This window comes from Rhinatrema bivittatum, chromosome 9, assembly GCF_901001135.1.
Source record: "Rhinatrema bivittatum chromosome 9, aRhiBiv1.1, whole genome shotgun sequence".
In the NCBI taxonomy this organism is placed as follows: Eukaryota; Metazoa; Chordata; class Amphibia; order Gymnophiona; family Rhinatrematidae; genus Rhinatrema; species Rhinatrema bivittatum.
The window spans coordinates 97,590,548-97,618,229 of record NC_042623.1 but is presented as its reverse complement, the minus strand read 5'-3'; the positions used below and the strand labels follow the sequence as shown (position 1 = coordinate 97,618,229).

At 44.4% G+C, this 27,682-nt stretch overlaps 1 protein-coding gene across 2 annotated transcripts in view; it reads right to left on the bottom strand.

Annotated features, from left to right (window-relative positions):
• Positions 1 to 27,682, bottom strand: part of LOC115099352 (kinesin-like protein klp-3) — a 122,562-nt gene that overhangs the window by 73,941 nt on the left and 20,939 nt on the right. For both annotated transcript variants that reach the window (XM_029616936.1, XM_029616935.1), the window contains exon 2: positions 1,498 to 1,559. The gene's annotated coding sequence lies outside the window, so the exon portion shown is untranslated. The remainder of the gene's footprint in view (positions 1 to 1,497; positions 1,560 to 27,682) is intronic.

The window sequence follows — 27,682 nt, the reverse complement described above, 5'->3', positions numbered from 1 at the left end:
TGAAGAAATTACCTTTTGGTCTATGCTTTCTATGTATGTGTTGATTGAAATTATATCATTGTTATCAGATTTATCAGAATTTAATTTTAATTGGTGAAATGCTTCAATTATTCTGACATTGTCCACCTGCAGTTTACCCTCAGTAGCACTATATGCAGGTGGACTGTACTAGTGACTGAAACACTGTGGGGTAGATTTTCAAAGGGTTACAACCCTTTAAACCCCTCCCCCCCTGCGCACGCCAAGCCTATTTTGCATAGGCTCGGCGGCGCGCGCAAGCCCCGGGACGCGCGTATGTCACGGGGCTTTGAAAAAAGGGTGGGAAGGGGCGGGGCAGCGGTCTGGGGGCGGTCCCAAGTCCTCTGGCACAGCGGCTCTGCCGGGGGAGGGCACGCCGGCCACTGGCCGGTCCGCGCAAGTTACGCCTGCCTTGGGCAGGCGTAACTTAGACAACAAAGGGGGGGGGATTTAGATAGGGCTGGGAGGGAGCGAAAGGAAAGTTCCCTCCGAGGCCGCTCCAGTAACAGATTTCAAAAGGTAATCCTAGCATTATATCCACACAGGGGTAGATTTTTAGAGGAGCGCGCACGGGGTACATTTGTGCACTCTACCCGGCGCGCACAAATGTACACCTGATATTATAACATGCACCATCGGGCCTCCCCTAGGGCTCGGCGCGCGCAAGGTGCACGTGTGCACCACCTTGCGTGCACCGACCCTGGATTTTATAACATGTGTGCGCAGCAGCGCGCACATGTTATAAAATCAGGTGTACATTTACACGCGTTCCTATAAAAATCTACCCGTGTGGATATAATGCTAGGATTACCTTTTGAAATCTGTTACTGTTTATAGGCTGGGTATTTCCCTTTCCCCTTTTTTCTCTCCCACCTCTAGGACAGCTGTACTGGGTCACTGAGTTACTCTCCCGGCTGTCAGCAGGAAGAGGCCTTCTCCACAGTCACACTGTTCATCACCTCCCTGGCAGCATGGAAACATTCATGCTTTAAGGCATATAAAAACAAATTGCCAGGGTTCACACTCAACTACTTGAAAATTATCCAGAGTACTAAGATTTGTCATGGCACTAGGACAAAAATATGAAGACTTTTTAGGGCTATGCTGCTGTGTATTGCATTTGAGATGGATTTTGCTGGTGATGCTAAACACAAATCATTTCTTTGTGATGGCTTCCATCATGTTTATTACAGGTAATTAACCGTGTGTGCTAAAATTCTAATCATGCCAAAGGGATAGATTTGCAGAATGCAATGGTTAAACAGCTTCACCAAAGGCCCAGTTTCATCTCTCTCTTCTTGTATTGAATTCTGATTAGAGCTGTACAGTAGAATCTATGCACATGCCTCCTCCAGACAGCTGTGCAAGAGGGAGCCCCCTAACATCTGCTGCTTTATTAGACTGTCTCTTCTGGCATTAAGAGCAGCTCATCTCCGAAAACTACCATAGGTCATGTGTTCTTGCTTTGTCATATCCCACCTGGATTCTGCGAATGGGAAGAACAGCTTGTGAGATGGTATCGTCTTGTGATTAAAATGCACCTGTGCAAGAGAATATAAGAGAGAAAAAATAGAAAAAGATCTACAGTGTGTAAGCTGATCAAAATATGCTTCCTTCAATAAATGCTAAACACTTCTATACCCCAATGAGATAGAAAACATTTATGGTACATTCATTTTCATTTTGGTTTACTATAATATAGAATCTACAGTATTTGTTGGCAAGATTTTTGTTTTGGAGAAAAGAAGAGAGGATATACAGCAGTGCCAGGCAAAATTTTTAGGAGTCAAGTCAAACTTGTTTCTCCTTATCTCCTTTTTACTCTTTTTTTTTTTTTTTTTTAAGAGTGGGGGGTTTCTTTGCTTAAGATTTTCCTTCATTCGGTCTATTTTTCAGACTTTTTCTTGCTCTTTTGCTAATTTTGGAGAGGTTTGTCTATTTTTCTACCTTCTTGCTTTTTTGTCATCTTTAGATTTTCTGTTTTGTGTTGTCTAATATTAGATTATTTTTGCTACTTGTTTCTCTCTCTCTGTTCCCTGAATCCTCTTTCTCCAGGGTGGATAGGAAGCCATCCCAGGATGTGGATGCAATGGGTTCTACGCAAGCCAAGGCCTGCCACAGAGGCAGCAACTTCTTTCATCAGGCCTGGATCCACAAAAGCAGGGGCAGCTTCTCTCGCCAGGCCTAGACCTGCCAAAACAGCAGCAGTTTGCCCTCCCAGCCTCTCGTTCTGGACCCAGAACAGCACAAATTGTTACATTTTGACCTAGCAGCTTTCTCCGCCTCCTTTGCGCTTCCAGCTCGATAGAAATGGACCTCTATTGGGCTATTGTGCCATGAGCCTTCATTTGTAACTAACTGGATTCTTTCCATTTGTATACCCTCCTCCCCGCCCCCAATTGTGTGGAGGGTAGAGAATGAAAGTACAGGGTAATGCAGATGAGAATGAATTTACTCAATCCTACATTTAAGAAGTAATATCTCAAAGAGATAGTAACTCAATAATATACCTGGACTTGACCAACATTACTCAAATAATGATTTTATTTATGAAATTGTAACCGAACTTTATTGGCACCTGTTAGAATATACAATATCCTAGATTTACTAACCATAGTCTATGTGCATATTTGTAAACCGTTGCGATGGTATATAACTAAGCGACGGTATGGAAAAGTTTGTAAATAAATAAATAAATTAATTAATTAATTAGCCTAGCCATTACAGTGACTTCCTTGGCCAAACCTTGGATCTCTCCAGAACCCAGTATGCAGCAGTGACGTGCAGTGCAGTCTCGCTTCCTCAGCCCCCTCTCTGTTCCCATCCTGCCCCCCCCCCTCCAAATTACCAGTAACCTTCCTCCCTCAATCCCCTCTTTTCTAGAGACAAAAGACACATGGAATCCATAAGGCATTAGGCCTATTGTAACATGTATTAGGTGCAGGGCCAGGGCAAGGATATTAGGTATGCCTTGTAACCCCCCTTCTACCCCCCTATCAACCTCAACTTTCTCCCCTGCCCCCCTCCCCCCACAATTAAAAATTATGCATTTATAATAATAGATTTTCATTAAAAAAGGGCATTCAAAGGAGAGTTTTCTGAGGAAAAAATATTGCTTATAGCAGTGCATGTAAATATAATATACAAAATATATATTGTATGTCAACCAGAAAATCCTGCTAAAAAGCAAAAAAGACACTTGAAACCCCTATGGTATTAGGCCTATTATAATGTGTGTTTGGTGTAGGCTTGGCTCTCAGAAAGCCATGAGTCAACTGAATTACAATTACAATATAGTAAACCTCCCATATCAAAACAGCACTAACTGCTAGTACTCAACATAACAACCCTACCTAAGAAAAGGCAAAGCACTAAAACACCATTACACCTCCTATTAGGAAAACAACAAGCCAGGCTGCTATAGATACCTACATAGAAACTACTCACTAATAGACTCTCTCACCTCAGTCGCACATGCAGAACACAGACAGACCCTCCCCAAATACAGAATAATGAGACTATAAAATAAAAATGTTCAGACAAAAACTGAACTGGAAACCACAACCCTAGACTCTGTATGCAGCACAATAATGGAAAAACAGAAACAGTGCTATTCTTCATAAAATATCAAGCAAAATAAAACCAATAATAATAAAACTATACTATTAAAATGAATATTTCAAAATAGATGACAAATAATTAAAAACTCATAAAAATTCAAAAACATCTTCCAAACTCCAAAAAATATTGAGAAACAGCAGACACCTCAAGCAGCACCCAATGATTACTAACAAGGATTAAAAAATCATCTACTGGCCATACCTGGAAACTTTTCAATTTCCAGATGCCCTGTGATTGTCACTCACACAGGTTCCTCATCTCATTCACACACACACCTCACACTAGCTCTTCTCTCTCTGCACCCTCACACACACATGATCCCTCTCTCTCTCTCTCACACACACACACACACACACACACATACATATAGGGGTAGATTTTCAGACGAGCGCGAACAGCCTACTTTTGTTTGCGCTCCAGGCGCAAACAAAAGTACGCTGGATTTTAGTAGATACGCGCGTAGTCGCGCGTATCGGCTAAAATCCTGGATCGGCGCGCGCAAGGCTATCGATTTCGTATAGCCTGCGCGAGCCGAGCCGCGCAGCCTACCCCCGTTCCCTCCTAGGCCGCTCCGAAATCGGAGCGGCCTAGAAGGGAACTTTCCTTTGCCCTCCCCTCACCTTCCCCTCCCTTCCCCTCCCAGAGGGAGGCGTAAATCCCCGCGCGCCAGCGGGCCTCCTGCGCGCCGGGCCGCAACCTGGGGGCGGGTACGGAGGGCGCGGCCACGCCCCCGTACCCGCCCCAAAACGCTGCCGACACGCCCCCGCAACGCCGCGCGCTCCGGCCCCGCCCCCCGACACGCCTCCCGACACGCCCACTCTGAAAACCCCGGGACTTACGCGAGTCCCGGGGTTCTGCGCGCGCCGGTGAGCCTATGTAAAATAGGCTCACCGGCGCGCAGGGCCCTGCTCGCGTAAATCCGCCCGGTTTTGGGCGGATTTACGCGAGCAGGGCTCTGAAAATCCGCCCCATATTCCCCATACCTGGGAACATTTTGATTTCCAGATGTCCTGAAATTGTCATGAATTAGAGAAAACTGGGTGGGGAGAGAGACCTCTTTCTTCTTTGGCTGCGAGCAATATGGACTCTGCTTGTGACCCTGCCAGGCCTCTTTCTTCTTCAGCTGCAAGTGGGTGGATTCTGCTCGTGGCCCCGCTGGGTCTATTTCTTCTTCAACCATGAGCGGGATGGACTCCACTCATGGTCCACTGGGCCTCTGTTTTTTTCGGCTGCGAGCAGGATGGACTCTGCTCACAGCCCCACTGAGTTGTGGGCAGCAGCAGGAGTCACACTCATGTTTATCCAAAAGTCATCTCCTGCTGCTGCAGGGCTGGTCTCTCAGTAAGAGCTCCAAGACTGGCTCTGTGACAGCAGAAGATGACATTTGGTTAAATTTGACTCCTTATTAGAGATGAGCTTCATTTTTCCTGCTCGGGTCAGGTTTTGGTTTGGGCGCTTGGTGGGAAAACTCGTTTTCCCACGGATTGTTTTTTCCCAAAAACGAAACTGGAACCCAAACCCAAAACCGGAAAAACGAATAAAAAAAAAAATGAATCGGGGAAAAAACCCCCATCCCAACCCTTAAATTTTACTTTCTTACACCCCCCCCACCATCCCGATCCCTCCCCAAGACTTACTAAAAGTCCCTGGTGGTCCAGCGGGGTCCCGCGAGCGATCCCTCCATGCCGTCGGGCCTGCTATGACTCAAAATGGCGCCGATAGCCTTGCCCTTACGATGTCACAGGGGCTACCGGTGCCATTGGTCAGCCCCTGTCACATGCATGTGACAGGGACTGACCAATGGCACCAGGGAAGTCAGGAGTCCCCCCCAAGACTTGCCAAAAGTCCCTGGAGTTCCAGCAGAGGTCCGGAGCGATCTCCTGCACTCAGGCCATTGGCTGCCAGTATTCAAAATGGCGCCGATAGCCTTGCCCTTATGATGTCACAAGGGCTACCGGTGCCATTGGTCAGCCCGTCACATGGTAGGAGCAATGGACGGCCAGTGCCATCTTGTGCTCCTACCATGTGACAAGGGCTGACCAATGGCACCGGTAGCCCCTGTGACATCGTAAGGGCAAGGCTATTGGCGCCATTTTGAGTCATAGCAGGCCCGACAGCATGGAGGGAGAGATCGCTCGCGGGACCCCGCTGGACCACCAGGGACTTTTAGTAAGTCTTGGGGAGGGATCGGGATGGTGGAGGGTGTAAGAAAGTAAAATTTAAGGGTTGGGGTGGGTTTTTTTGTTTTCTTTTTTAATAAATGTGCCCCTCCCCCCGCACTAACCTGAAAAATGAATTTTCCCCGAAGCTCGGGGAAAATCCGTTTCGTGGCTCAGGTCCCCCCGAACCACAATGAATTAGTGGGGGGGATTCATCAAGGCCATGGCAGAATCAGTGCTTTTCCAGCTTTTAACAGAGCAGGATACCAGGTACAAGATGCTCGAAATTCTACAACTCATGAATGCCCCGAAAGAGGTGGTGGCAGTCCCAATCCATGACATTTTCAAGGAACTGGTAACCCGCCTTTGGGAACACCCCATCGGTACCACCGGTTAACCGGAAGACGGTCACAGTCTATCTAGTCCAGCCGTCTACTGGATTCGACCACCATCAGCTCCTCCATCAGTCAATGGTGGTTGAGTCAGCCCTGAAGAAGGCTAAAACGGTCTGCACCCATACCTCAGCTCCCCCAGAGTTCGAACATAGAGCTCTCAATGCCCTTAGGCGCCGGGTGTTTCAAGGTGCCATGCTGACTGCACTCATAGCTTGCTACCAACTATACATGGGGCAGTATTCCAGGAACCTGTGGAAGCAGGCCCTTGAATTTAGTGAGCGCCTGCCGCAGCAATTCCAGGAAGATTTCCAGACCATTGTTCAGCAGGGCCTGGAGTGCGATAAGCACGAGGTTGCTCTGCTTATGATGTCTTTGAGACAGCCATGAGAACCACCGTAGCGGGCATAGGAGCCCAACAGACGGTGTGGCTGAGGGCATCCAACTTGCGCCCTGAGGTCCAAGACCATCTTGCTGACTTACTATGTACGGAGGAGAATCTGGAGATAGAATTAAGGAAGCAATGGTGCAACTGAAGGACTATCAGGAGACCCTGCAGCAGTTGTCAGCAAGTACCTCTGACACCCAGCTACCTAAGAAGCACCCCCTGGCAATACCCAGAGAGGCCCTTTTATTGGCCTCAAAAATATTACCCGCCTGCGCAGAGGTCCAGGGCTCCAACGGTCTGTTCCCAGGGAGAGTCTGAGACAACCTCGACCACCCCGCTGCAGAACCCCGCCACAGGCTTTTGACTGGCGGCCAAGGAGCACAAGCCAGCCTCCTCAGCAGGACACCTTCACCCTGGTTGGGGGTTGGCTCCAGCTATTCGCAGATCGGTGGACTTCGATCACATCGGACCTTTGGGTCCTGTTCATCGTGCGTCAGGATTACAGTTTGCATTTCCAGTGACTTCCACCCCGCTTGCCTGTGTTCCTGGTGGAGAGCAGCAGGAGACTTACAGATACTTCGAGAGGAGCTCTCTGTCCTTGTTCTGGCTCAAGCGGTCAAGCCCGTCCCGTCCTGCCCAGTCAGCAGGGCAAGGGGTTCTACACTAGGTATTTTCTAATCCCTAAGAAGACGGGTGGTTTCCAGACCATCCAGGACCTGAGAGCTTTAAACTGTTGCTTGGTGAAAGAAAAGTTCAAAATGATTTTGCTGGGCACACTGATTCCCTTTCTCAAGGCTGGAGATTGGCTCTGCTCCCTCGATCTCAAAGATGCATACACCCTTATCCCCATTTCTCAGGCAGATCAACAGTACCTGTGATTCCTGGTCGATGGGAACTACTATCAATATTGCATTCTGCCCTTTGGCCTGGCATATGCACCCCACATCTTCACCAAATGCCTAGCGGCTGTCAGAGCCCATCTTTGAAGGCGGAGGATTCACGTTTTCCCCTACCTCGACAATTGGCTTATCAAGGACAACTACCGGCAAGGGGCTTAGAATGCCATGCACATCACAATCAAGACTTTGGACACTCTAGGACTCCTGATCACCTATTCCAAATCCCATCTCCAACTGTCATTACAACTGGACTTCATTGGGGCGCGTCTGGACACGGTCCAGGTGAGAGCGTTTCTGCCTCAAGACAGGGCAAAGATCCTCGCAGCTCTTCTTCGGGAGGTCTCCAGTTCCCCCATGTTTCGGCTCACTAAATCCTTCGCTTGATGGGCCACATAGCGGCAACAGTGCATGTCACCCCGTTTGCTCGGCTGCACATGCACAGGGCACAATGGACGTTGCGCTCTCAATGGTTTCAGGCTACGCAGGACCTGCATTCTTGTGTTCTAATCACAACACTGTTGCAACAGTCTCTCCAGTGGTGGACAAACCCCTCTAATATGGAGCGGGCATGTCCCTTTGGAGCGCTCAGCCCCAAGCTACACTCTACCTTCTCAGATGGGGTGGAGTGCACATGTTCCAGGCTTCCACACCCAAGGGTTTTGGTTGGCACAGGAATTGTAGCTCCAGATCAACCTATTGGAGTTGCAAGCAATTTGATACGCCCTTCAGGTGTTCCGAGAGCAGCTTCTGAACAAAGTGGTTCTTGTTCAGACCGACAATCAGGTGGCCGTGTGGTACCTTAACAAACAGGGTGGAACAGGATCCTTCCCCCTTTGGTCATAGGCCATCAAAAACATCATCACCCTCCAGGCAGTGTAACACCCAGGAGTGGACAACACCCTAGAGGATGCCTTGAGCCGGGCGTCCCAACCCAAGTGGTCCCTCAATCAAGAGTTAGGGAACCGGATCTTTCGCTCCTGGGGGAACCTGGACATAGACCTCTTTGTCTCCTTGGAAAATATGAAGGGGCACCACTTCTGGTCCCTCGGCTGGAGGAGTGAGGGATCAATAGCAGATGCTTTCTCGATTCACTGGGGCACCAAGTTGCTGTACACCTGCCCTCCACTTCCTCTCATATCGAAAATACTCCAGAAGTTGCAGCAGGATCAGGGCTCCATGATCTTGATCGCCCCCTGCTGGCCTCGTCAGGTCTGGTTTCTGACCTTTCGGAACTTGGCCTCGTGCCCCCCCCCCCCCCCCGATCTGACTGGGGAAGGCTCAGGATCTCATCACCCTGGACCAGGGCAGGCTCCGCCACCACAACCTGCAAGCCCTGGCTCTCACGTCTTGGATGTTGGCTGGGTGATGGCGCGGGCCCTCAGCCTGTTGGAAGGGGTGTCTCACGTTCTTCTGGAGTCCAGAAAACCTTCCACCAGAAAATCTTATAATCTGAAGTGGAAAAAGTTCTTATCTTGGTGTGAGGGACACGGTCTGAATTCCTTCTCTTGCTCCCCTCCCGCACTTTTAGAATACCTGTTGTCCTTCTCCAAATCTGGTCTGCAGACCTCTTCAGTGAGGGTTCACTTCAGTGCCATTGGGGCATACCATCAGGGTGTGGATGGTACCCTTTGTTGGGTAGTGGCCTATGCCTAGGTGCTCAAGCATAGGCCAGGACCCCTGCTTTGGGTCTCAGCCTGCTCCCTATGTGAGTACCCAGCTTCGGACCTAGGCCCGACCAGCAACTTTTTTTTTTTTTAATAGATTTTCAAAATGAAATGAGATTCTGCCAAAATTTTGTCATAATTTAACTTGTTCCGATTTGAAAACGATCCAAAATGAAATAGGAAAGTTGTCTCATTTCCTATTTCATTTCTCCCAAATGCCCATCCCTAATGCTGTATATGCTTGCTAGAACATAGATAAGGCTCTGATTGAAGATATAGTCCACATTCACTTCAAAAATATCAGAGTATTCAAATCTGGTCTTCAAGTGCAGCAGGATGGTCTAGTTTTCAGCAAATACACAATGAATATTCATGAGCTCTGTATGTAGGTGGACTAAGAACCAGATTAAATTGCATGCTTTGGTTACCCCAAAAACTAGACCCTTGAAGAGTGATGTTGAAGCAATCTGTCTTAAAACAATATTTCAGAATCACTTCAGCACAATTATTAGTGATCACAATTGCTGTCATTCAATGTTTTATTCACATCCATACAAAGCCACATTTTAGCAGACCACAGATTATATTGTGCATCCATAGGATTTTATATTTATAGCATACCGAAAATAACAAAATAGCAAAAATGAGACAGACCAGAGGAAAAGAACTGTTGAAATATGACTTGATCACAAATACATGGAGTTAAAGACTTATGTGTCCTGGAAGGAATGTTCAGCATTTAGTTTGTAATGAATTAATTAGGATCAACAAACGGTGACAGTGATAAAAAGCTAGCTTTGCTGTTTTCATTAATTTTTGAGGCAAGCATGTTCATTTCCACAGTCTGCCAAGCTTTAGTGAACCAATCATAGAACGATGATGACAATCTCTCTCTCCCCTTACATGCAATTTATTGTATTTCTTTAATATTTGTATGCCATTTTTCTGAGTACATTCAAGGCAGCTTACAATGTTACATAGTTAAAAATAATTACAAACCAGAAATTATGATTCCAAAGACACATAATTAAAAGACCTGCATACCTGGCTAAAGTAAAACCTTAAACCATGAGATACATTTGCTTAATCTAAAGAATGCAAAGCTATCTCATGCATATTCATTGTGGATAACCTGAAAAACTTGACTGGCTGGAGGTTCCCCAGGACAGTTTGGTAATCACTGCCCTAAACAATTTGTACATAATCAGCCATAATTTGGCAGGCTAGAATATCCACATTTCCCAAAGATTATTATATTTATCCTCTCAGCACCAGTTTACTATATTTATCCTCTAGAATCCTAGGGATCAGAGGGCAGATTAATCAGAAATAAAACTAAAAACAGGTCTTGAAGGAGAACCTACAAATCATTCAGGAATTTGCTATCCAAATGTCTTGTAGTAACATATTCCATAAATGTGGAAGAGCCAGTGAAAATATGGCTCTACTTGATCTTTGCTGATCTTATCCTTTTTCAAAAGGGAAATCTCCAGTAGATTCTCCTCTTGGGAATGAAGGGCACGGCACTAGTTATAAATTTTCAATTTAACTACCAAATATAATCCTTCTTCCTGCCACAAACATCTTTTGAATGAGTGCGACATTGACTCCCAACTGATCAAGCCCATTATTAGTACCTGGTGCATCTTTCATGGCAATGCTGGACTTTATCACGTGAAGAAAAGAACACATGTCAATATCCCTTTGCTGCCACATTCTCTCCATTTTTCATGAGTTTCATACGTTGGTATGAAATAGACCCCGAATAGAATCTTAAATTGTTACTGACAGATATTAGTAGCAATCAAACAGCTCCCAGTAGCATTCCAAATTCATTAACTCTGCTACTGAGTAATTTCTGTATGCACTTCCTTGACCCATATCACTATGTAGACTGAGAGTCCATTAAGTTCTTATTTCTTATAGCAGAATAAATCTTTCCAATTGTACCCTTAGTATTAGAGCAATAAAAAACACATCTATATTCCTACTGATTTGGTAAGAAGTACTCTAGTGTTAACTGTACAAGCAAAATGAGGAAAATACAGATAAGAATGGCCAACTCTTCACATGAAATTTACTTTTTAATCAAGGCCATAACCAAAATGTTTCACTTCAAAACAGCTGATGGAGATTCACTCAGCAATGGAGATTTTTTAATTAGATCCTTGACTGAAGAAGACCATAATTGGTATAGTTTTACTGCGCTACAATCTATTCAGGAAGGACAAGGTAGGAAGAAATGGAGGAAGAGTGTCACTATATATAATAAATATTAAAGCAACAGAACTGCAGGATTTATGAGGTAATCAGAAGGCACGGTGGACTAATCTGGAAAGAGGGAATGGAACATCTATTTATATTGGTGTAATATACAGACCTTCATCAGACAGAAGAAATGGATAGGGATGTAATGGAGGACATTCACAAAATTGCTATGAAAGGGGAGGAGCTAATCAAGGGGATTTCAATCCACCAGATGTTGAGTGGGACATCCCGGCTGCAATGTTCCCTAGAAGCAGGGAAGATCCTGGTTTCTCTGCAGGGAGAACTGTTCTGTCAATTGGTAATAGAACCCACAGGGAAAGGAGCAAAATGAGACCTGGTGCTTACCAATGAGCTTACTTGGGAACTTCTGAATTCTGCTCACCCCGAGATTAGCAGGAGAGAGAGGGGTGTCAGCCAGGCTGTGCAGACTTTCTGTCTTCCTCTATCCCTCTCCCCTCCCCACCCCCCAACCTGCAGGAACTAATTTATATTCTCCATTGGATAATAAAATAGTTTTCAACCTTTGGTGTCTCTGGCATAATTTTCTTGGTCAGCATCTTTTTTTCTCATTCTCTATCTTTATCTCTGTTTCTTTCTTTGTTTTCTGTCTCTCTCTGGTGTCCTTCATTTGTCTTTTCTGCTTCAGTTCTCTCTCTTCCTTTCTTCTTTATCTCTTTCCTTCAGCAGCAGATGATTTAATAATTTCTCTTCCTTCTTTCTCCTCTTCCTATTCATCTTACCTGCACTGCTTTCACCATTCTTCCTCCTGTTTCTCCTGCACACTCTCCTCCATTCCTCATTCCCTCCCTTCTACATTAACACCCTAGCATGTTTTCCCCAATCATCTGCAGTCATCCCTGGTCCTCACACCCCTTTCTCTTCCTCTTCTCCCCTTGCTCTCTTCTTCTTATTCAGCCATATCTTCTCCTTGCTATTGCCTTCTCTCTTCCCTCATCTTACTCTCCCCTCTTTACTCCAACTCTTGGTCTTCCCCCCACACTCTTGCTCTCCCCTCTGGCTGTCTCCTCTTAGTTTCCCTTCATTCTTGTTGCCCCTTTGCTTGCCCCTTTTTTTCCCCCTCCTTACTCCCCCTTCTGGTTCTCCCCACTCTTGCTCCCCCAACTCTCCTCTCTCTCACACATACACACAAACACTCTCTGCTGTCTCCTCTCATTGTTCCCTCCCAGCACTTACTCATTTACTCTTGCTCTCTCCTCTCACGGCGCCCCATTCCTCCCAACACAAGACGCACACACATACAGATTCTCTTATTCTCTCCTGTCTCTGGCCCCCCAACAAACATGTATACTTCCCCCTTCCCCTGTGAATCTCTCTCACTCACTCACACACATATGCACATTTCTTTTTGCCGTCTTCTCTCCATCTCGTTTACCCTGATTCACGCAGGATTGGTGACAAGAAAGTACTTCTCTGCCTCTTGCTGCTGATTGGTTCATTTTGATACCTAGACCCAATCAGCAGCAGAGCTTCCTCCTGCCTCAGACTTCTTCCTAGTGCCCACCATCTCTTCAGCATAGAGTAAAAAGGCTGCAGCTGAAAGAGACAGAGATTTCTAGTATTTAGAGAGAGACCCGGAATCAGGTCCCTAAACCCTGAGTCTCCAGCTCAGATCTGGAGAGTTCCCAGGTATGCCAGTGTTCATGAGGTTGTAAGTGGACAATTACCTGGGATCCAGTGATCACCGGATGGTGTGGTTTTAGCATTAGAGCGCATCTATGAAGGTTCATTCGGATGCGAGAGTCCTAGACTTTAGAAAAACTAACTTTGTTAAAATGGAGAGTACTTCACGGAGTCATTAGTTGGATGGAAAAATCTAGGGGAAGAGGAAGAGCAGTGGGCAAAATTAAAAGGAGATACCATAAGTATAATTAACCTTTTTGTTAGGAAAGTAAATAAAGGAAAGAGGAATAAGAGGCCATTATGGTTTTCTAAACAAATGGAGGAAAAGGTAAGGAAAAAAGGTTAGCGTTCATAAACTAGAAGAGATCGCAGAAAGAGAAAGACTGGCGATAATGCAGTATCTAGAAGAGCTAAGAACAGCTGAGTAGCCAGGCCTACAAAGCTCAAATGGAAGAGATGATAACAAATACGGTAAAACGGGAGGACAAGGGTGAAGGGAAGGAATCTGTAGAGGCTGACAAGAAAAAAGCAGAATGGCTTTAGTAAATATTTCGATCGGTATTCACTGTGGAAGGGCCTGGAACTGGAGTAAACCTCAATTGATTTTCAGAAAAGTGTTTTCGTGAAGAACTAGCTAAGCTTAAAAGTAGGTAAACCGATGAGGCCGGAAGGGATACATCCAAGGATATTAAGGGAACTTAGAGAAGTTCTGGCAGCTCCACTGGCTGACGTTTTCAATACTTCTTTAGAGTTGGGAGTAGTTCCAGTGGACTGGAGACAGGTGGATATGGTTCCTTTTCACAAAAGTAGAAGTAAGGAGGAGGCTGAGAACTACAGCCTAATTAGTCTGACCTCTGTGGTGAGCAAATTAATAGAATTGCTGCTAAAACAGAATATAGTGCAGTTTCTGGAATCCAATGGATTATATGATCTTAGACATATGATTTTACCAAAGCTAGGTCTTGTTAGACCAATCTGATCAATGTCTTTGATTGGGTGACCAGAGAATTGGAGAAGGGGAGAGCCCTCTATATAATATACTTGGATTTCAGTAAGACCTTTGACGTGGTTCCACATAGGCAACTAATAAATAAATTGAGAACACTTGTATGGATCCTAAAATGACTGACTTGTTAGAAACTGGTTGAGTGGAAGGTGAAAAAGAGTGGGAGGTGAAAACGTATAGTGGTAAATGGAGTTTATTCTGACCAATATCCACAGGGATTGGTCCTTGCACCAGTTTTTTTCATGATTTTCATAAGTGACATTGCAGCAAAAGTGTCAGGAAAGGTTAGTCCTTTTTTGCAGATGATATCAAAATCTACAACAAGGCAGACAGCCAAGGTGTGAAAACATGAGGAGGTATCTAGTGAAGCTTGAGGAATGGTCTAGAATCTGGCAGCTAAGATTTAATTCTAAAAATGCAGAGTTATGAATTTGGGCTGCAAAACCCAAGGGAGAGGCACAGTATAAGGGGTGAAATTCTTCTAAGCATGAAAGAAGAACAGGATTTTGGAGTGATCATGTCTGATTTTATTTATTTATTTATTTATTTATTTATTTGCTGAGTTTTATATACCGTCATTCGGTAAAGCCATCATAACGGTTTACAAAATTTAAATTGTAACTCTGATAATCTTAAGGTGACCAAACTGGTGGATAAGATGACGGCAAAAGCTAAAACGATGTTTGGGTGCATAGGGAGTGAAACAGTTAGCAGAAAAAAGGAGGTGATAATGCCCCAATATAAGATTCTGATGAGACCTCATTTGAAATACTGTTTACTGTTCTGGAGACTGCACCTTCAAAAGCATATAAACCAGTTGGACTCAGTCCAGAGGGTGGCTACTAAAATGGTCAGTGGTCTTTGTGTAAAGCATTTGGGGGAAAGACTTAAATATCTAAACATCATAGATACCCTAGAGAAAAAGCAAGAAAGGGGAGATATGATAGAGATATGTCATGCGGGTGCAGGCTGGATTCTGGGTGCACCCTCGCAGGAGCAGAACAGGACTGCAGGGCTGTGCTAGGATTTGTCTGCTGCCTAGCCAGCCCCTCCCCCACAGGTTGAGCCCTTGGACTCTGAGGGCCAGTAGGGCTTGATTTCTAGGGCTGAACATCAAGATTGCAAGGCAACTCAGGTTGGATGAAGCTGGACAGGCACTTGCTGGATTTGAGGACTGGATACTGGAGTAGTCTGGCAGCAGGATTACTGGGCAAGGACTGGAGCTGCATACCAACACAGACTGGAGCAGGATACTGAACAAGAACTTGGTCTAGACATGGGCACAGGCTGGTCAGGATACTGATCAGGGACTGAATCTGGACACAGGTATAGGCTGGGCAGGATACCGAGCAAGGACTGGGGCTGGACACAGGCACAGGCACAGGCCGGGACAAGGCAAGGCAGGGAATGACTACATGAAACTGGAGTGAGCAGGGCACGACAAAGACCAGACAAGGGGAGGACTGGACAAGGCAGACAAGGACAGGGCCAGACAACACAGAACAAGGGACACTAAGGCTCTAAGGCAGTGAAACAGAAGGCCCAAAGGCCGTTAGGCTTAAATCCTGGAGGCCACTAGGTGAGGCAGGAGGCCCAGAGGCCACAAGGTAAGGAAAGGCCTGAGTAGGCTACAAACAAGGAACAAGGTAAGAGTAGGCCCAGAGGCCACAAGGCATGGAACACTGTAAGAGCGGCCAGGTAGGAGAGCCAAGGGTGACTCTATGAAGATAGCCTGAGGCCCTGACAAGGCAGAGTTAAATAGGGCTAGAGCTTTGGTGTAGTGTGCTTAATGCATTTTGTAAGAGGTACTTGGCAAAATTATAGGTGAGTCTTGCTGAGGATCCCTGGTGGACAGAAGATTGTGCAGCAGGCTGAACTTTGGCACGGAGAGACTGTATAACAGGTGAAACTGTGATAAAATATTTAAATATCTCAAAGGTTTCCATGCAGAGGAGGCAAGCCTCTTTCAATGGAAAGGGGGCTCTAGAATGAGAAGTCATGAGATGAGGTTGAAAGAGGGTAGACTAGAGAGTAATCTAAGAAAATATTTCTTTACAGAAAGGGTAATGGATTCATGGAACAGCCTCCCTATGGAACTGGTGGAGACAAGGACAGTATATGAATTTAAAAAAAGCATGAGATGAAAACAGAGGATCTCTGAAGAAGTGGAAGGGATTGTAAAGCAGCACAGATAGGCTGTACAGTCTTTGTCTGCTATCATGTTTCTATATGATAACTCTGCACAGGAAAGAATGGGTGCCAAGGGCTGGTAAATCCAAATCAATCTTATATAACAAACATAGGGATGTGCATTTGTTTACAATAAATGCATAAAATACAATGAGGCAGTTTTTGGTTTTCTCCAAATGTAATGAACCAAACATTTTGGGGTAGTTTTGTATTTCTTGTGAATTTTTTTAAATAAAGGGCCTTCAGTGACCCTGGAAGCACCCTCCTGCCCTGTTACAATTGAACCTGGGGCCTGGGCCTGCCTAGCTCGGCCTCCTTGGGCCCCTATGACCCCCACTCCAACCACTACAATGTAACCAAGCCTGGGGCCTAGACTCAGTCAGGGCCTCCCTGGACCACTCCCATCTCCCCTTAAAATCTGCTGGGGCCGTGGACCTCCATCCCTGACCCCCACTTCCCACAGTTCTTGAAAAATCCTTAAGGGCTGAAGTAAAGCCCATCCACTCCTGCTCTGGCTCCAGACAGGGATATCTCAAAGTAATCTGCTGTCTGTGGTGAGGGATACATAGCGCTACTGCTACTACTACTACTTTACATTTCTATAGCGCTACATGATACATGCAGCACTGTACAAACATACAAAAAACTTAAACCACTCAGAAAAAGGTTCAAATCAAGAACATAAGAACATGCCATACTGGGTCAGACCAAGGGTCCATCAAGCCCAGCATCCTGTTTCCAACAGTGGCCAATCCAGGCCAAAAGAACCTGGCAAGTACCCAAAAACTAAGTCTATTCCATGTTACTGTTGCTAGTAATAGCAGTGGCTATTTTCTAAGTCAACTTAATTAATAGCAGGTAATGGACTTCTCCTTCAAGAACTTATCCAATTCTTTTTTAAACACAGCTATACTAACTGCACTAACCATATCCTCTGGCAACAAATTCCAGAGTTTAATTGTGCGCTGAGTGAAAAAGAACTTTCTCCGATTAGTTTTAAATGTGCTACATGCTAACTTCATGGAGTGCCCCCTAGTCCTTCTATTATCTGAAAGAGTAAATAACTGATTCACATCTACCTGTTCTAGACCTCTCATGATTTTAAACACCTCTATCATATCCCCCCCTCAGCCGTCTCTTCTCCAAGCTGAACAGTCCTAACCTCTTCAGCCTTTCCTCATAGGGGAGCTGTTCCATTCCCCTTTATCATTTTGGTTACCCTTCTCTGTACCTTCTCCATCACAACTATATCTTATTTATCCTGCTGGTATCATAAACAGTGTGGGCAGCCCATGAATTTAGGCTTTCCGTCCCCTTGATGACACAGAGGCAAGATCAGCGCTCAGTTCAAGGGCTTTTCAGAGCCTCAAAAGTTAAGTTACACTCTATCAATCATAAGATAACAAGTTTGAGAGCAATGCAAAGAGGACCTCAGAGGGCAGAGAGCATTCTGTAGTATGGAATTTTGAAACCCGAGAGCTGTTAAGGACAATGTTTAATACAAACACTTTGCTGATTCCAATCTTTAAGAGCTATAGAGATTCACACAATGGTGACCGTAATTTTAATTGCAGCAAAAATTTATAAAAAAAGAGCATAAGTTAATGGGGAACAGTTTGGCACATAATTGAACCATCGGTGATTGTGCCTAAATTCATGGGCTGCCCACACTGTTGATGATACCAGCAGGATAAACAAGTTTGTTGATATGACCCTTTTTCTAAGCAGTTTAAGTTAGTTGTACTGGGTCAATAGGTATTTGTTTAATACAGCATACTAGTCTCTGCTCAACAGAGCTTACAATCTAATAAGACAAACATACAAGACAAGAGACTTGGAGCATTTTGTAAAGCAAGACAATTGTTGAAAAGAAAAGAGAGTCAAGACTAAAAGCAAATAATCAGGCATAAGATTTAAAAGCGGTTTCAAAAAGGTGGGTCTTTAGATGGGATTTAATCATGCAAGAGAGGGCAGGAAGACTATTCCAAGCACATGGTGCAGCCAGCTGGAAAACATGGAGCCATTAATTAGCAGTAAAGGAGAGGGACACAGATGGGAGTGACTTATCCGACGAGCGAAGTACACGAGAAGGGGTGTAGAGAGAAATAAGAGAGGAGAGGTATTGCGGAGCTGCAGTGTGAAGGCATTGGTAGGTGAGAAAGAGGAGCTTGAACTGTGTTCAGGAGCAGATAGGTTGCCAATGCAGTGACTTCAGAAGAGGGGTTATGTGAGTATAGCAACTTTGGGGAAAGATAAGTCGTGCCGCTGAATTTAGGACAGATTGCAGTGGAGAGAAATGGTTTGCCGAGAGACCTGTGAGGAGCAGGTTGTAATAGTCTAAGCGGGAGGAGATGAGAGAGTGGATAAGGGTTCTGGTAATGTGCTCAGAAAGGAAAGAATGGATTTTGGCAATTTAATAAAGAAAGAAATGATGCATTTTAGTAAAGAATTTGGATAGGCGTACAGAAGGATATAGAAAAGTCGAAGAAGGAGCGGGAAGATGACTGAGCTATCCACAGAATCACAGAAAGGAGGAAGAGGGGAGGTAGGCTTGGGGGAAAAGATAAGGAGTTCTGTCTTGGACAAACTGAGTTTAAGGTGGCGGTGGGACATCCAGGCAGCAATGTCAGAAAAGTAGGCCAAGATCCAGGACTGGATGTCTGGTGAAATTTCTGATGTAGAAAGGTAGATCTGGGAGTTGCTCCCCCCCCCCCCCCCAAGGAACTGCACAGTGAAATCATGAAGATGGCTGGGGTGGTCCCCTTGGAGTCTGGCCCTTTTGGTGATTTCTAATGCTGGGGAGGGGCAGGGGCTGAGGTCAGGGATCCCAAAGGAGTGACAGATATATTATTCCTGACATTCTTTCTAGGAAGCTGGCAACCATGCCACATTCCTGAGAACCCTATTACTTGCCTCCCACTCTTCTCCAGCATCTGCCCCTGGGGATGTAAGAGACTGGTGAATGGTGGGAATCTGTGTGTAGCACACTCTCTTAGGCCCAAGCAAGGGTATTAAGACATTCTAGGCCAGGGATGGCGAACTCCAGTCCTTGAGTGCCACAAACAGGCCATGAATAGGCATGAGAAAGATTTCCATGCACTGCCTCCACTGTATGCAAATCTATCTCATGCATATTCATTGTAGATATCCTGAAAACCTGGCCTGTTTGTGGCACTAGAGGACTGGAGTTTGTCATCACTGCTCTAGATGAACTTTACAGCTTTTCATCTGCCTTCCCTTTCTTCCCCACACAATCTGCCTTCCCTTTCCTCCCCACACAATTAAAAATTATGCTTTTTTTTCCCATTCTAAAATGTCTTATTAACCGCTTCCCCAACCTAAAAAGGGAGATTTTATATAGAAAAAGGACATTCAAAATACAGTCTTCTGAGGTAAAAATATCAGTTCCAACAACATGATTATTACATTAGATGCATTGCAAAAAAGGACACTTGGATCCTTTTGTAAAGTGCACTGGATGTAGACTTGGTCTACAGAAAGCCATGAATAAACTAAACTATAATTACATAAACTAACTGCCAGCACTCAAACAGTAACAACCCTACATATGAAAAAGCAAAACTGCAAATATTACATCAGGCCCTAAACACCAATATATCTATTAGGAAAACAGAACAAGTCAAGCTGTTGTAAATTCCTACCCAGAAACTACATGCTAGCAGAATACCTGACCTCAGTCATATATGTAGAACACAGACAGACTCTCATCAAATACAGAATAAAAAGATCAAAAAACAGAACTAGAAATGTGCAGACAAAACTGAACTGGAAATCACAAGAAGGCAAACTCTGTATGCAATGCAAACATAAAAAACAATCAAGAAATATAAAACATTAACCATACCAATAAAAAGAATGTCAAATCTGCTGATGAATAGAACAACATCCAAATTTAACAACACATACAAAAATGTTTAAACAATTACTAAACCTCACTAAAATATTTCAAAATAGCAAGCACATTATATCCAATAATGAAAACTAATAAAGATTTTAAAAAATATCCCACTCTCCATACCTGGGAACATTAGATTTCCAGTCACCCTTAGATTTTCATAGACTGGAGAAGGGCACACAAACTTTACATACACACACACACATACAGGAATTCTCTCTCTCTCACACACACACACACACACAAACACAGAGGCAGGCAGGCACTCACACACACACACATGCGTGACACACATACTCTTTGGCCGCCAGCTGTAGGGGAAATGCCTTTTGCAATTTAATGTTTTATCTTTGTTCGGAATACTAGCCAAATCTCCCCAAAAAAACATTAAATGAACCAAAAACTGGAAAATAAAAAATTGAAACAAAAAAACAAACCAAACCATAAATTTTGGGACTGCACATTCCTAAACAAACATCCTCGTAACAGTAACAGAAATTTTAACAAATCTAGTATATTTTTCTATCTCAGGTTCTAGTCAAAGTAATATTTCATTTTCTAGTGGACTATATTCTTTAGTGAGTTCTGGAGACCTCATCTTCAGAAGGATATAAGTTGATTGGAGTCGGTCCAGAGGCTGGCTATTAAAATGATCAGTGGTCTTTGTTCTAAAGTATATGTGGACAGACTTAAAGATCTTAGCATGTATACCCTACAGGAAAAGTGAGATAAGGCGAGATATGATAGAGATATTTAAAAACCTCCAAGGTTTTCCATGCAAAGACAGGCTTCTTTCAAAGGAAGCCTCTAAAACAAGGAGTCATGGGATGAGGGTGAAAGGGGGTAGACTCTAGGGATGTGCAGAGGGATGCCATACGCTGCATTCGTGATTCGGATTTGTCGGGTAGCAGATATGTTACATTCGGCCGTATGGCGCCCCGATGCGTTAATATCGTGATTTCTATTCGTGTCCCAGCTAAAATTAAAATTAACTACAACCCCCCACCCTCCTGACCCCCCCAAGACTTACCAAAACTCCCTGGTGGTCCAGCGGGGAGTCCAGGAACCGTCCCCTGCACTCTCCCACCCTCGTGCCGGTTTCATCATGGCGCCGATAGCCTTTGTCACAGGGGCTACCGGTGCCATTGGTCAGCCCCTGTCACATGGTCATCGGCGCCATCTTGTGCTCCTACCATGTGACAGGGGCTGACCAATGGCACCGGTAGTCCCTGTAACATAGTATGGGCAATCGGCGCCATTTTGAGTACTAGCATCAGATGGCCGGAGTGCAGGAGGTCGCTCCAGGACCCCTGTTGGACCCCTAGGGACTTTTGGCCAGCTTGGGGGGGGCCTCCTGCACGCCGGCAGGAGGCCCCCCCCCTGCCGGCGACCTCCTGCACGCCGGCAGTCCGATGTCAGTACTCAAAATGGCGCCGATCGCCTTTGCCCTCACTATGTCACAGGTACCGACGGTCGGCCCCTGTGACATAGTGAGGGCTAAGGCAATTGGCGCCATTTTGAATACTGGCAGCAGATCGCCTTTGCCCTCTCTATGTCACAGGGGCCGACCGTCGGTACCTGTGACATAGTGAGGGCAAAGGCGATCGGCGCCATTTTGAGTACTGGCATCGGACGGCCGGCGTGCAGGTCACTCTCGGACCCCCACTGGACTTTTGGCAAGTCTTGTGGGGGTCAGGAGGCCCCTCCAAGCTGGCCAAAAGTCCCTGAGGGTCCATCGGGGGTCCCAGAGCAACCTCCTGCACTCCGGCCGTCCGATGCCAGTACTCAAAATGGCACCGATAGCCTTTGCCCATACAATATCACAGGGGCTACCGGTGCCATTGGTCAGCCCCTGTCACATGGTAGGAGCACAAGATGGCGCTGATGGCCATGTGACAGGAGCTGACCAATGGCACCGGTAACCCCTGTGACAAAGGCTATTGGTGCCATGATGAAACCGGCACAGAGGGTGTGCGTGCAGGGGATAGCTCCTGGACCCCCCCCCCCCCCCCGCTGGACCACCAGGGAGTTTTGGTAAGTCTTGGGGGGGTTCAGGAGGGTGGGGGGTTTGTTTAAATTTTTATTTAGGTGGCCGTATAATTCGGCGAAGATTCGTGTATTCGTGGGGAATCGCGATACGTTTCGCTTCCCCATGAATACTACGAATAGTGCAATATACATATCCGAATGACAATATACAGTATCCGAATGACATCTAATCGAAATGAATTCAAAAAGATGGTTAAAACCTTTCTATTTAATGAAGCATACAATCTCAGTACCACCATTTAAATGTTTACTCTGAATTATCTATATCTGCTTGATACTTGTAAAGAAAGAATTATTTTGTTTTATTGTGTCTTATGTTCAAATTGTTTTTATTGTGTATGTAAATTGTAAACCGCCTAGACGGACACGTAAGTGACCCCATGTGCGGTATATAAAAAACTTTTTAAATAAATACGTTGCGGATCGCCAATACGGCGAAAATGAATGCACACCCCCTAGTAGACTCAGGAGTAATCTAAGGAAATATTTCTTTATAGGTAGGGTAATAGATGCCTGGAACAGTCTCCCTGCTGAGGTGGCAGAGAAAAAGATTGTATCTGAATTACAAGAAAGTATGGGATAAACACACAAGATCTCTGAGGGAGCGGTAGGGATTGTAAAGCTGAACCGTTGGTGCAGATGGGCAGACTAGATAGGCCATAATGGTCTTTTTCTGCTGTCATGTTTATTTATTTATTGCTGAGTTTTATATACCATCATTCGGAAAGCCATCATAATGGTTTACAAAGTTCAGATTACAATGTTTATCACAGTTGTTAAAATAGTAAACTGGGAGCATATTAAACAGAGACAACCGATTACAGAAAAAAATTGGTGCATGCACGATGGGGTGCACAAAGGGGGGAGCCTTTCAAACGGTCGCCGGAGCTCTGAGTGAGTGTTTCTTTATTTACAATTAATGTTGACATTATTTGGGGATTTTCTATGAGATACACTTTTTAAACTGTACCACTGAATAGTAAACTGGAAGCCTGGCACGGAGATGGTGTCTTGAGTCCTAGTTTTGATTCTCTTAAATGTTCACACACAAAAAAAACCCCACAAGCCCTAGGCATTATTACTGGAAACACATAGGATAAATATATGAGTTTTGTAGAGAAATCACTTTAAATACATTAATTTATTAATTTTCCCTATCCAGTTTACAAATGTACCATGCCTTCTGATAGTATCTTTATGCTCTTGGTCCAGTAACAGATGAAAATGAGTTTTGTATCTGATGGCCACGCCCAGTTTGAAAAAAAGTCACAAATACTTAATTCCATTAGGCGACCATTTAATTGAACAAAGTTCTTGAATGTTTTTTGTTTTTTCTTCCTCTGTTTCAGATTTAGATAAGCAAAGGGGCAGATACTTCTAGTTTGAGTTTTAAAAAACAGAGATTTATTTTATACTCTGATAGCAAAACGAACCTTTTGATCCCTCTATAGGATTATCATTATGACCATACTCTGTTAGGCTGTCTTTAGCTAACGAGTATTTGTTTCCTTTCCACTGTGTTTCTAATTATGGTAATTTTAGGCTGTTTCTACCTGTTGAGTACAGTACTATATAATCCTTTGTTTTCTTTGCTAAGAATTTCAGATCCCTTATTAAAAAAAAAAACAAAAACCCCCCACAAATTTGCTCTCATCCAAATGCTGCCACATTTTAAAAATTGTATTATCAAGTGGATATCCTGCGGAAAATTTCAGTGGTACATTCGGAATTCTATTTCTTCAGTGACAGCTTCTAATTCTGGTTTTGGCTCGTTAAATTGTTGCTCTGTAGAAGGTTGTTTTGGTTACCAGCTAACCCACAGCAGAATGTGTATTCCTACCGTACATGCGATTCCTGGATACAGGATGTCTCCTGCAGAAGCGTCACTGTGCTATGAAAGGGAAACATTATGGGAGAATGAAGTTTGCTGCTCAGTTCAAGAATGGGCTACTTAATGAAAATGTATAAATAATAAAAAAATATTCATGGACAAAACTGGCTGCTAGGATAGATGACCCACCCTTTGGGAAACCAATTTGCTTGACTTGCTTCCTTGGATTTTAGACACAGAGGGCTCCAGTTTTACCAAAATGGATTGAAGGGAAAAGGGAGTAGGCTGTGTAGAAAATAATTCAGATAGACACTGCCTGTGGTAAATCTGATAGGCTAAAATGAAAATATTTTACAGGATTCATTTTTAAACAACATGTAAGGAGTACATAAGATTTCCAAAAACCTAGCAGACTGTCTCAGGAACTAAGTTCTGCTGCATCAGGTAAGGGTATTTTAATGGTAAATTATAGTACAATTGTGTGTGTGCGCATGCGTGTGTGTGTGTGTGTACATAAATGGAGAAAGCTAATTTGTGTGCATGTAACGGGTCCCAGAATTCCCATCACCATCCTTCCTGAGAAAGCAGCCATGCTATGGATCGGCCTGTGGGATCAGCCACATTTTCAGTTGCCAGGGGACCTGTTGGCCAGGTATTTGTTCCTTTTCCCTGAGAGCTCTACTGCATCTCCTGGGGTCCCCTCTCTCTCAAGGGCACAAATTTGGAAAGGTGTCAGTATTCCTGTTGTTGAATGATAGTCTATTATAACCATTGAGCAATGGCAGGGTAAAACTGGTTTGCACTGGCAACAAATGAGATTATAAATGTTACTGAAGACATACTTCTGCAGAAGTTTAGAGGCTTGCTTTGTGATTTCTTTCTTTCATTTAATTTTCATAATATGCACTTTTTTAGAAGTATTTTTCTTTCTAGATGATGAAAAGCTCCAAATATTCCTATGTAATCTTATTGTCAATTTCTAACTCAGGCCTTCACAAAATGTCCTTTTATGAAGGACACTACTTGCTACAACATACATTATTACATTGAAGTCTGCATGATTTTAGCAGGTTTTAAATCCTGGCCCAATGCATATTAAGTGCAATCAAGAAGAACTATAACTGCTAAGCCATAATTCTACAAAATGATTGCAATGTTATTTTTTCCTACATTTTACTCCTTCAAGATTCTCATTTGTTTGGGAAATCCAGATAGAATAATATTCTAGCTGAAGTTTTTTGTGGCTCAGATGGATTGCTATTTTCAAAAACAATATTTGTTTTCTAATTTACTTTATTGAATACCAAGATAAAATAAAACCCCACTATTTCCATTACTTCATCAGATGCCAATCAAAGTTGACCTTGCGTGACCTGGCAATTAACTTTCTAAAATTAAAGCTTACTTTCAAATTCTAATTTTTAAAAGCAATGGCCCCTATACAGAGGGTTCTAGCAATAATAATTATCCTGGCATTCTGTCAGATGCCCTAGTTTTTGAGCTGGGAGTGGAATATCCAGGATAACCATTGCTAATTGCTATAAAAGTAAAATCTCATCAGCACTAGAAAAGTCTTATCAGTACAAGTTTAAGGATGAAATGATGAGGAGCACAATGGGAAAACTGACATTCCTGTGAGAACTTTAATAACATATTTTAGATTTTCTTCGGCAGCTGTTAATTACCGGTTCTCATTCCCAAACCCCCGTAATGGTATATATTTACATTTTAGTGCATTTCCAGGGTCCAAAAAGTCTGAAAAGTTTGGGTTTCCAAGTCCAAACTACACACCTGTTGCCACTACAAACCAACAAAAGAAATCTCAGGCTGTTTTTGTTCCTTCAGTGGGTTCTATGTGCAGCTGATATAATATAGGCAGTCAGGACATTCACACTCTCGCATCCGCCCCTTTACATAATTAATGATCCACAGAAGCCAAAATTGGAGTTAACAAAGGCCACAGCTTTAATTACATTGAAGATGCCCGAGCCATATGCAAAACATTATAACATAACATAACATTAACATTGTGTAACACGCACCAATCATCTGCCACCTCCCAGCAAGATGATCGTCCCTAGCCACCTGGCTAGCATGTTCCAAAGCTTTGATCCGATTATGACCCCTGCCACCTCCCAGCAAGGAGCCAGTCCAGAGGACCCCCGCCTCCTCCCAGCAAGGGGTCCATGTCAGACAACTACCCCCAGTTGTCAACAAGGCAGAGTTGCAGCAGGAACTAACATAACAATAGTACATATGAACCAAATTGGCTCGGGCAATTCGCCACCAACACAGATATGAAATAATCTGTGACCCCCCCAAAGATGCGGCCCCAACTTCTTAAGAAAACAAATTCTCCAAAGTCTCCTGAATTGAGTTCAGGAGAAGATCCATGCCAATATAAGATAAATGTATCCTATCTCTAACGAACAAACCCTGAGGCCCCTCCCAAGCCCATTGGTGATGTATATGCCGACCCCCCATGAGTACCAACCAAGCGCCAATTTGCTGGTTGGCGTTAGCTCTACTCCGCCGCCAAATTACTTTATTCGATTCAGCAGGCCTTGCTATTATGACAGACCAACATATTATGGTCTTGGGCATCAAAATTGATATAATCATTAAATCTTTCCTGATCATACTAATAAATTTACGACCAGTTGCCTTTCCCCAACCATTGCCCCCGAGGTGAATGACCAGTACCGTTGGCTGGCTCAGCCTCTCCAAAGCTTTTCACAAGCATGGGATCAATTCATCCCATAACATCCCCCGCCTCCCCAGCCAATAAATCCGCACCCCCCCCCCCTTTGATCCAAGTCCAAATTAGGGACATACAGGCGTCCACATGCATGTTTCTACGCCCAGAAGGTGTAGGAATGTCCCACAATCCATGCATTATGCCCTGAAATTTCAGCATCTAGGAAGAAAGCACAATTAGGAACTGCACAGCATTACGTGGACCCAGAATGAACGTAACCCTCGTAAGCGTCCGATTTCCACCTCCCAATTCTTCGAATCACCCCCCTGGCAGGCTGGCAAAAGCGGCAGACGTGGCCGCCCCTATCCGAAAAGAATGAGTCTCAAAACGGCTCACATCCAAACCAATCCCCATCAATGCAGATTGCAGGACCATTTTGAATTGATCGTCAATGAGCGAGTCCACATGAACCAAGAAATGTTTCGGGCTGGATGGCCGAATCTGGGAAAATTAGAAGGCATTTCCCACCGGACAAGTTCGCAAACCTTTACCCTCCTGGTCAGTTTTGGACTTAGGTATGAATAATATTACCGATGTAGCAGATAGCACTACATTCCTTATCAACAAACTAGAGGACCCAGGATCTTTTGTCGATCGAGCTACCAACTCACTCACCCTGAAAGCTCCAAAAAACGCAAATCAAAAGCTACCCTAAAAAGGCTGCTTTCGTACTGAGAGGAACATATTCTTGGCAAAACATCTCTCAAGTGCAGCAAAATATCATAAGTAATAGAAAGTCATTTGTCCTTACTCTGTATCACTTCCCTAGTCCACCCAGTCAGAACCCGACGTACCACAAACCGACCAGCCGGAAAACCCCGCCCATGAGCTCTCATAAAAAATGAAAACCCGCAAGTTGTCTATTAACTGCTGCTCTAGAGC